The following is a 10,745-nucleotide window of genomic DNA, read 5'->3' as shown; positions in this document are numbered from 1 at the left end:
ACGCAATACATAAAGTGCAAATGCACATACTGATTTCTAACTGTATTTCAAAATGAGACATTTAGCAAACAATTGATCAATTCTTTGAGCCACCCTGCAATGTCATGGCATTCTCATAATGGGGCAGTCCTACTCTACGTTATTTATATTCGCTGTGCCATAAAGGCCTCCTAAATGTATTAAAAGCAAGACCACATTAAATGCAAGCTGTACCTAAAGCATTTCTGAATCACTCCCATGGCGCCAGAAGAGCAAGCCCAGATAAAGGTTGACCAGGTCCAGACATAGACATTTCAGGTCCAGCCTCCACACTGCCCAGCCAGCACCACAGATAAAGGGTGAGACAGGCCGAGACACATGTGCACAATTAAACAGAGCCTAGGGCAGGGCTGCTGTATGTGTGTACAGCAGCCTATCAATCACAGTGAACACAGAAAGAATGGCATACATAACCCAGCGGGCACGGCAATAGTGGTGGTCAGCCACATACCAATATCAAAGCAAAAGAGGGGAGAAGCCAGCGCTGCTTATGGTCAGAACTAGGGTTGAGCGAAATAGATTGGACAAATTCAAAAATTGCCGACTTTCGGCAAAGTCGGGTTTCATGAAACCCGATCCTAGTGTGGGATCGGCCATGCGGTCGGTGATCTCCGCGCCAAAGTCGCGTTTCATATGATGCTTTCACCGCCATTTTTCCGCCAATGAAGGAGGACGCAGAGTGTGGGCAGCGTGATGACATAGGTCTTGGTCCCCACCATCTTAGAGAAGGGCATGACAGTGATTGGCTTGCTTTCTGCGGCGTCACAGGGGGTATAAAGGGGCATGCATGCCGACCGCCATCTTACTTCTGCCGATCTTAGCATCGGGAGAGGTTGCTGCAGCTTCATCAGAAGAAGGGATATAGTTAGGGAGGGAAGATTAGCCCCCAAACTGCTTGTGCTGTAGCGATTTCCACTGTCCAACACCACCTTTTTTTTGCAGGGACAGTGGAGGCTATATTTTGTGCATCAGCTCTGTAGCTTATTAGGCTGCCTTATAAGGCTCCCTGATAGCTGCATTGCTGTTTGCACGGTGCTGTGCAAACCAACTGCTTTTTTAAAAGCAAAAATCCTGTTGCTCCTTTCTGCACAGTTATCTTGTTTATTTGTCCACAGTGCACTTTTGTGTGCAGCAGTCCTTTTTATTGCTGCCATACTTGTCCTGAGATCATTGTAGGGAGATTGAAATTGTACTACAGTCCTTGTATTTTTTCATATATCTTCCAGCCACTTTCTGCCACTTACATTGTGTTGTTTTATACACTGGGCCTGTAAGGACTCTGGATTCCTTGTTTATCTTTGGTGTTTTATTGCCATTTTCCAAGATGGCATCTGCTGCCTCAAATCTGCTCATGTGATCTGACTTCCCTGTCTTTATAAGCCTGGCTTGCTTCATTCCCCTTGCTTGTGTATTTTGCCAGAATCCCTGGTTTGTGCTGCAAGAGACTTTCCCTCTTCAGATACTCCGACTCCACCTATTCAGCTAAACCTTCTCAGCTCTCAGAGGTTCTCCTGCATTTCTCTGCATTCTTCTCCTACCTGCTGGACATGTAAGCTCATCCTGCTACAGCTAAGCTTGTTTGATTTTCACTGCTGGTTTATGTGACTGTTTTGGACTTGAAGCTCTGCACTGCTTCTGGACTGGAAAATGCTACGCCCATAAAACTTTGCCTGCAGCAAAGCTGCAAAAACTATTCCTAAGAAGGACCCAGTTTGCCATCCTTTTGAACTGTTGTGCACATGCTGCACCCACGTTTGTGCGTTTGAATATTGACTGTGCCTGCAGCCGAGCTGCAAGGAACTTATCCTGATTTCACCTTATTTGCTGTGTTTGAACTTGTACACGCTTTGCACCAGTGTTTGTTTGAAAAAATACAGACTTATCACTATATTTGGTTGTGCTGCTTATTTGTCTCAAGCCAAGTGTTCCATTACAATTGTTACAGGGTCTGAGTTTTGGTTCAGTCTCCCCCCAAAAAAATGGAGATTCAAATTCTCACAAAGAGGATGTACTACAGTCCTGTTAGTTTGTCATATATCAGCCAGCCACTTTCTGCCACTTACATTGTGTTGTTTTATACACTGGGCCTGAGTTTTGGTTCAATCTCCCCCCCAAAAAAGGGAGATTCAAATTCTCACAAAGTGGATATACTGCAGTCCTGTTAGTTTGTCGTATATCAGCCAGCCACTTTCTGCCACTTACATTGTGTTGTTTTATACACTGGGCCTCAGTTTTGGTTCAGTCTCTCCCCAAAAAAAGAGAGATTCAAATTCTCACAAAGTGGATATACTACAGTCCTGTTAGTTTGTCGTATATCAGCCAGCCACTTTCTGCCACTTACATTGTGTTGTTTTATACACTGGGCCTGAGTTTTGGTTCAGTCTCCCCCCCAAAAAAAAGGGAGATTCAAATTCTCAACACGTTTATATACACCTTCTACCTTGTTTTACAGTACCATATAACGGTTGTTATTTTGGTTACAATTTCCAAAAAATGAGGAAGTCTGGTGGAAGAGCCCATGGGCGGTCGTTGTCAGCTGGTACTGATGGTGGTGGTGGTTGTGGTGGTGCATCTGGTGGTAGTGGCAAAAGCACAATAGCACCTAAGGCTGGAGGTGTTGAGCCAGCGTCATTGTCAGGCTACACAAGGACTCGAAGGCTCCCTTATCTGGGAGTAGGAAAACAGCTTTTAAAGCCGGAGCAGCAGGAAAAAGTTTTGGCTTTCCTTGCTGACTCAGCCTCTAGCTCTTTCGCCTCCTCTTCAGAAAGTTCCAAATATAAAAGCAGCGAGTCGTCAGTGGATGCTCCCGGTCAGGAACAATACATTTCCTTGTGTCCTTCACCCAAACCAAAAGTGAAGGATGTGTCAGGCGACACTACAGGTTACTCCATGGAGCTCTTTACACATACCGTGCCTGGGTTAGAAAGGGAAATTGTTAACTGCCCATTACAAGTTGAATCGGACATGGAGTGCACTGATGCTCAGCCACAGCTAGATTATTATGCTGTTGACTCAGATCACTACATTGCCCTCACAGTGTACTGAGCCAGAATCTGAACCTGATGAGACTATGGTGCCCCGTCCCGAACGCTATAGCACCTTACACGGTGACACAGAGGAAGGTGCACATGACATTGAAGAGGAGGTGATAGATGACCCAGTTGTTGACCCAGATTGTCAGCTATTGGGGGAAGAGGGTGCCGCTGCCAGTAGCTCAGAAGCGGAGGAGGATGATCCGCTGCAGCCATCTACATCGCAACAGCTGTCATCTGGCAGGCCGTATCAAGCCAAAAACGTGTGTCAAAAACACAGTTTTAGGACAGCGTGGCCATCCGGTGAAAGTAGTACAGCGTGCAATGCCCGAAAAGGTATTCGATAGTAGGAAGAGTGCAGTGTGGCAATTTTTTAACCAAGATCCGAATGATCAGTCAAAAGTTATCTGTAAGAAATGCTCAAAGACGTTTAGCAGGGGGAAGAATCTTCAAGATTTAAATACAACGTGCATGCGTAGACATTTAACCAGCATGCACTTGCAAGCCTGGACTAACTACCAAACATCACATACCTTTGGTGCACCTGCTCAGAATGAAGGTAGTCAGCAATACTACATTGCTTTCCTCACTGTAAGCCACGGGTTAGGACACCAGCAGCAGCAAATGTGGAGGTATCGTTGCAAGGCCAAAGCAGTAAGGGAATCACAAGGTTATTGGTAGGAAACACTGTATGTAGGCCAACATCAAGAATACCATCACCAACCCTCTCTCAATCTGCAATGTCCACCACCACCACCATCGCTAGTTCCATCATATGCAGCTCTCCAGTCCAGCTCACCCTACAAGAGACTCTTGTTAGGAAGAGAAAGTACTCATCCTCTCATCTGCGTACACAGGGTTTGAACGCCCACATTGCTATACTAATCTCGTTAGAGATGATGCCCTACCAGTTGGTTGAAAGCGAAGCTTTCAAAGCCCTGATGGCCTACGCAGTACCATGCGATGACCTACCCAGTCGGCACTTCTTTGCGAGAAAAGCCATCCCAGCCCTCCACCAGCATGTGAAAGACCACATTGTCCATGCACTGAGACAATCAGTCAGTGGAAAGGTGCACCTCACAACAGATGCATGGACCAGTAGGCATGGCCAGGGACATTACGTGTCCATCACGGCGCACTGGGTTAATGTGGTGGATGCAGAATCCACAGGGGACAGCCATAGTGGGACTGTTCTGCCTAGCCCATAGTCTAGGAAACAGTTGGCTGTAGGCGTTCGCCACCCCTCTTCCTCCTTCAGAAGCGAAAGCTCGTCCACAGAGCACAGTCGCACGACCACTCCATCCACAGCTGCCAGTGTTGCACACGAGGTGTCCCATTATCGAACAGCTAATGGTAAGCGTCAGCAGGCTGTGTTACAAATGAAGTGTTTGGGCGACAACAGACACACTGCAGAAGTACTGGCCGAGTGCTTGCAGCAAGAAACTCAGTCATGGCTGGGCAGTGTACATCTTGAAGCAGGCAAGGTAGTCAGTGATAACGGAAGGAATTTTATGGCTGCCATAGCCCTTTCAGAACTGAAACACATACCTTGCCTGGATCACACCTTGAACCTCGTGGTGCAGTGCTTCCTGAAAAATTATCTGGGGTTATCAGCCCTGCCCCTAAAGGTGCGAAGACTTTGCTTGCACATCCGCCGGTCGCCCGTACACTCCAGCCATATGCTGAACCATCAGCGATCGCTGAACCTTCCCCAGCACCGCCTAATAATCAACGTTGCACATGGTTCAGAGTCTGTGCGAACAGAGGCGTGCTGTAATTTATTTGTGGGAGCATACACATACACAGGCAGGCACTTGGATGGCAGACATGGAGTTGTCTGGTGTGCAGTGGTCGAAGCTACAAGACCTCTGTCAAGTCCTTCAGTGTTTTGAGGAATGAACATGGCTGGTAAGTGCAGACGACGCTATCATAAGCATTAGCATCCCACTAATGCGTCTGCTGATGCAAAGTTTGATGCACATTAAGGAGCAGGCGTCTGCAGCCGATTAGGAGGGAAGCCTTGATGACAGTCAGACATTGTTTGCTCAGGGAACTCTCCTGGACGAGGTGGCGGATGAAGAGGAGGAGGAGGATGATGGGGATGAATATTTATGGGAGGAGGATGCTTCTCAGGGGGCAATAGAAACCGGTGGCGTTGCAAGTTCAGGTACAGGGGTTTTGTAGGACACAAGTGATGTTGATTTGCAAGAAAGTGCTCCTCAACCCAGCACAAGCTATGAAATGACACCTGGAACATTGGCCCACATGGCTGAGTATGCCTTGTGTATCCTAAAAAGAAACCCCTGCATTATCAAAATGATGACCGATGACGATTACTGGTTGGCCTGCCTCCTGGATCCACAATATAAAGGAAAATTACAAAATATCATGCCACATGAGAACCTGGACCAAATATTGGGTTCCAAACAAGCAACTCTTGTAGACCGTTTGGTTCAGGCATTCCCAGCACACAGCAGCGGTGATGGTTCTCACACAAGCCATAGGGGGCAACATGGCAGAGGTGTTAGAGGTGCACAAATCTGAAGTGGCGTTGGACAGAAGGGTTTTATGACCAGGTTGTGGAGTGATTTCGCAATGACCGCTGACACGACAGGTACTGCTGCATCGATTCAAAGTGACAGGAGACAGCATTTCTCGAGTATGGTTACGAACTACTTTTCCTCCTTTATCAATATTCTCCCTCACAAGGTCATTCCCCTTTGATTACTGGGCATCTAAAATAGACACTTGGCCTGAATTAGCAGAATATGCATTACAGGAGCTCGCTTGCCCTGCTGCTAGTGTGCCATCAGAAAGAGTCTTCAGTGCTGCTGGTTCAATACTGACCGAAGAAAGGACTCGTCTGGCTACCCAAAATGTTGATGATCTAACCTTCATTAAAATGAACCAATCATGGATTTCAAATTATTTGGCCCACCTTCCCCTGATGACACGTAGCTTGCATGAAAAATGTCTTGCTTTTGGCCTCCTTTTACTGACTGCTCCAATTCCTCCATTTGCAGCTGCTGAATGTCCACCATAGGCCATTTTTATACCTCCCTAAATGGGCTGACTCCCCCCACAGGGCTGTGGTCACCACCTCGCTCAAGCACCCATGCGAGTGCTGTTTGCCTGGACAGGTGGGTGTGCCCACTCTTGGGCGAAGGCACTGGCAAAGGGTCCCTCATAGTACAATGAAGTGTCTCTGACGATGGTGGTGCACAACCAACGTCAGACACACCGTCGTAATATGAGGGGCCCTGTTCCAGTACCGCTGCCCACGAGAGAGTCTTCCCCCCAGCTCGAACAGTGCTCTACCACTTGCATTACTTACCTCTCCCTGCTCCACCACTGTGTATTCTGGGCTGTTAAATCCTTCAATGGCACTGCCAATACAAATTTGTTGAAATGATAGATGATAGTTAAAATATACAGAGGCCCTGGCCTCCATTTAGACCAGTTAATACTTTGCGCCTACTACCACTGTCTGCTACTCAACAGAGGAGCACACCCCTGTACCTAGCTATGCCACCTGTTTATTTATGAACAATTTTTGGCAGACATGTAGCCCACTTTATTATTTGGGCCTACTAACTGTGTCTGCCACTCATTACAGTTGTCCTCCACTGAACAAAGCAATGCCGCCTGTTTAGTCCTGTTACCAATTTTGAACTGCATTTAGGCTACTTTATTATTTGGGCCTACTAACTATGTCTGCCACTCATTACAGTTGTCCTCCGCTGAACAAAGCAATGCCGCCTGTTTAGTCCTGTTACCAATTTTGAACTGCATTTAGCCCACTTTATTATTTGGGCCTACCAACTGTGTCTGCCACTCATTACAGTTGTCCTCCGCTGAACAAAGCAATGCCGCCTGTTTAGTCCTGTTACCAATTTTGAACTGCATTTAGGCTACTTTATTATTTGGGCCTACTAACTGTGTCTGCCACTCATTACAGTTGTCCTCCGCTGAACAAAGCAAAGACACCTGTTTAGTCCTGTTACCAATTTTGAACTGCATTTAGCCTACTTTATTATTTGGCCCTACTAACTGTGTTTGCCGCTCATTACAGTTGTCCTCCACTGAACAAGGCAATGCCGCCAGTTTAGTCCTGTTACTAATTTTGAACTGCATTTAGGCTTCTTTATTATTTGGGCCTACTAATTGTGTCTGCCACTCATTATAGTTTTCCTCCGCTGAACAAAGCAATGCCGCCTGTTTAGTCCTGTTACCAATTTTGAACTGCATTTAGCCCACTTTATTATTTGGGCTTTCTTACTGTGTTTGCCACTCATTACAGTTGTTCTCCGCTGAACAAAGCAATGCCACCTGTTTAGTCCTGTTACTAATTTTGAACTGCATTTAGCCTACTTTATTTTTGGTGCCTACTAACTGTGTCTGCCACTCATTACAGTTGTCCTCCGCTGAACAAAGCAATGCTGCCTGTTTAGTCCTGTTACCAATTTTGAACTGCATTTAGACTACTTTATTATTTGGGCCTACTAACTGTGTCTGCCACTCATTACAGTTGTCCTCCACTGAACAAAGCAATGCCGCATGTTTAGTCCTGTTACCACATTTGAACTGCATTTAGCCCACTTTATTATTTGAGCCTATACCTGTGTTTCCTCCTCATCCTGCCCATTGCCCAGCCACTGCTAGATGAGTCTGCTGGTACATTGACCCAGAGCACTACATTCCTCTTGCACTCCACACAGCCAGAATCTGACCCTGCTGTAAGTCAGGTTCCCCTTCCCGCATACCATACCACCTTACACGGGGACAAAGAGGAAGGTGCAGATGAAAGTGCAGGTTCCTTCATCAGGTGGGGGGCATACTCATTTGCGACGTCACTGGCACAGGGCCCCTCGAAGTACGCAAAAGTGTCTCTGCTGGTGGGAGGCGCCACCTGCCTTCAAACACACCGCCGTACTATGAAGGGCCCTGTGCCAGTGCCAATGCCAACGAGTGGGCCCCCCCTGCTTGCTCAGGATCACAGCACTTGCAAAGTTGAAATACTTACCTCTCCCTGCTCCACCACCGTGACATATTCCGCATTTCCTGGGCCCACGAAAATCTTGTGCCAGCCCTACCCCACCACAGCTTTAGCCAAATGACCCCCAGTTTTCAATGTCTAACTATTATTATAACGTAAATTAAGATTGACAAGCTTCAGTAATAAGAATTGATGTTTTTGGCATTAAAATGGGCACTGTAGGTGTTTTCCTGTCCTCCACTCACTGCAGACTTTGATTCCCCATTGACTTGCTTTGGGTTTCGTGTTTCAGTCAGCCCCCGACTTTTCGCAATAATCGGCCGACTTCACCCGACCCGACTTTTGACGCTCAACTCTATTCAGAACGCAATATATAAAAAGCAAATGCACATATTGATTTCTAACTGTATTTCAAAATGAAACATTTAGCAAACAATTGATTAATTCTTTGAGCCATCCCGCCACTTCACGGCATTCTCATAATGGGGCAGTCCTACTCTATGTTTTTTATATTCGCTGTGCCATAAAGGTGCCAGAAGGGCAAGGGCACTGTATAGAACACTGTATGGGGCCCATTACACTGTATGGAATACTGTATGGGGCCCATAATACTGTATGGAACACTGTATGAGGCCCATTATACTGAATGGAGTGCTATGTAGGACCCATTTTACTATTTGGTTGGCTTTGTGGGGGTGATTATACTATATTGAGGGCTATGTGGGGCCATTATACAGTTGGAGAGTTATGTGTGGACCATTATAATGTATGGATGGCTATGTGGGGTTTATTACATTGTTTGGAGGGTTATGTTAGACCATTATACAGCATGTAAGCAATTATACAGTTTGAAGGTATTTGTGGGGTTCATATTACAATGTAGAGGACTGTGTGGAGGTCAGGATGCTGTTTTGAGGGCTGGGTGGGGACATTATACTACTTGGAGGGCTAGTGGACTCCTTTATACAGTGTATACTGCGTGGTGGGGAGTGAGGGCCATTATACTGTATGGAATGCTGTGTGGTGACCACAGTTGGGGTATCATACTGTGTTGGGGTCACCATACTTTGCAAGGGGAGGGTTTGGGGATGGATACAGTACAGTCATCATACTGTGTGTGGAGGGTACTGTGGAAGAATTCACTGTGGATGTTTCATTCTATGTTTTGGGTGGATGCTATAGTTGTTATCATACTTTATGTGGGGGATTCAATAGGAGGAAAATAATCTTGCAAGGGCTGCAAGGTTGTGAGATATGCACCTCTGTGACCTCACTGAATATTAAGGGTTTTTTTCTTAGAACTTCTGCTATGGGGCATACAGTATAATGGGCTCCACATAGGGTCTATGTACGGCTCTGAGAGCAGTAAATAATATGAGACTTATTTGTCTCTTGAACTATGTTGCTGAGCTGTCTCAGAGGATTGACCTGTCATCTCCTCCATAACATGTGTTCCTTAGATGAAGTTGACCCCATTTTGGTTCCACTGTGTAGAGCTTACAGAGTGTGTAGTTTAGGTCACCACTGCTTAGCAGGTATCATTCCATAAATCAATCAGGAGAGTATGGCTCTTATAGACCACCCACCAAAGTATCGAACCTCCAAAAATCTGAAAAATGCAAGATGACAGAAAAACAGACTTGTCCATAGACCACAAGACATCTATTAAAATGAGGGTCAATGAATTTTTCAAGGATGCACAGAGACAATGATACCAATAAGGAAGTGGTTGAATACCGCATGAAGGTGTACTTGTTCAAAAACATGTTGCTTACACAGGACTACCCAAGATGGCACAATAGAGTGCTGAAAGGATACCCAACACTTTGTTGACAGAGGCTTCTACATGAACATTGGATTCGAATCTCTGCCCACAGCAGAAAAAAGCACTGATCTATTTAAAAGGACACAAGGTATGTTCTCTAAGGCTCATTCGAGATAACATAGTCACTATGACCCACTCAAATTGTAGCACTCTTGAGTATACAAAGCAAGTTTCTTCTAAGACACCTCTTTTATTCTAAGTGGAAGTTCTGGATGGAATCCCTGTGCCTTGGATAGGATCCACATGCAATGTTGTTACACCCCTGCATCCCTTGCCCTGAGTTAAAGAAGGGAGATCCATATTTGTAGATGCCTCTACCGAACCTATTGTAGCTGTTGCCTTTAGACTCTAACAATGGAGCTCAAGTTCTATTTCTATTCGGAAAAGCTAAATTTGCACCTAGGCCTTAGCATACCATACTTAGATTTGATATGTGGGAAGCTGTATTAGAGATTGTAGATTAGTGATGAGTGAATTAGTTTGAAAAGCGATTGCCAAACATAAAAGCGCACGAATATGGCGGATTTGGATTTGTTTTCAGAAACCCGAGCAAAATGATATAAAGTCGGAAAAAATCGCAAACATTCTGTAAAAAGTGGGGGAAAATATTTGCGGTGCCACTAAAGTATTTCCAGTACTTTTTCTACAATAATGATGGTGTATGAAAAGCGTGGTGTATGTGTTGGATGAGGGTATAGGGTGGCGTGCTTTTTTTTTTACATTTTATGTGTGCACTTTGTGGCTAGCCAAGCAGGGTGCAGGAAACATCCACAATATCCTAACACAATGGGCTGTGCCATTGGCTGCTGAAAACACATGTCCCTCTCCATATATAGAGCGGACATCTTGTTTT

At 45.6% G+C, this 10,745-nt stretch overlaps 1 long non-coding RNA gene across 1 annotated transcript in view; it reads left to right on the top strand.

Moving 5' to 3' along the window:
- Positions 1–1,453: 1,453 nt before the first annotated feature.
- LOC143776580 (uncharacterized) overlaps positions 1,454–10,745 on the top strand; it is a 264,308-nt gene continuing 255,016 nt past the window's right edge. Inside the window, exon 1 of the long non-coding RNA XR_013215872.1 lies at positions 1,454–1,588. This is a non-coding gene — a long non-coding RNA (uncharacterized LOC143776580). The remainder of the gene's footprint in view (positions 1,589–10,745) is intronic.

This window comes from Ranitomeya variabilis, chromosome 5, assembly GCF_051348905.1.
Source record: "Ranitomeya variabilis isolate aRanVar5 chromosome 5, aRanVar5.hap1, whole genome shotgun sequence".
Taxonomy (NCBI): domain Eukaryota; kingdom Metazoa; phylum Chordata; class Amphibia; order Anura; family Dendrobatidae; genus Ranitomeya; species Ranitomeya variabilis.
This window is presented reverse-complemented; position numbering and strand designations above follow the sequence as displayed.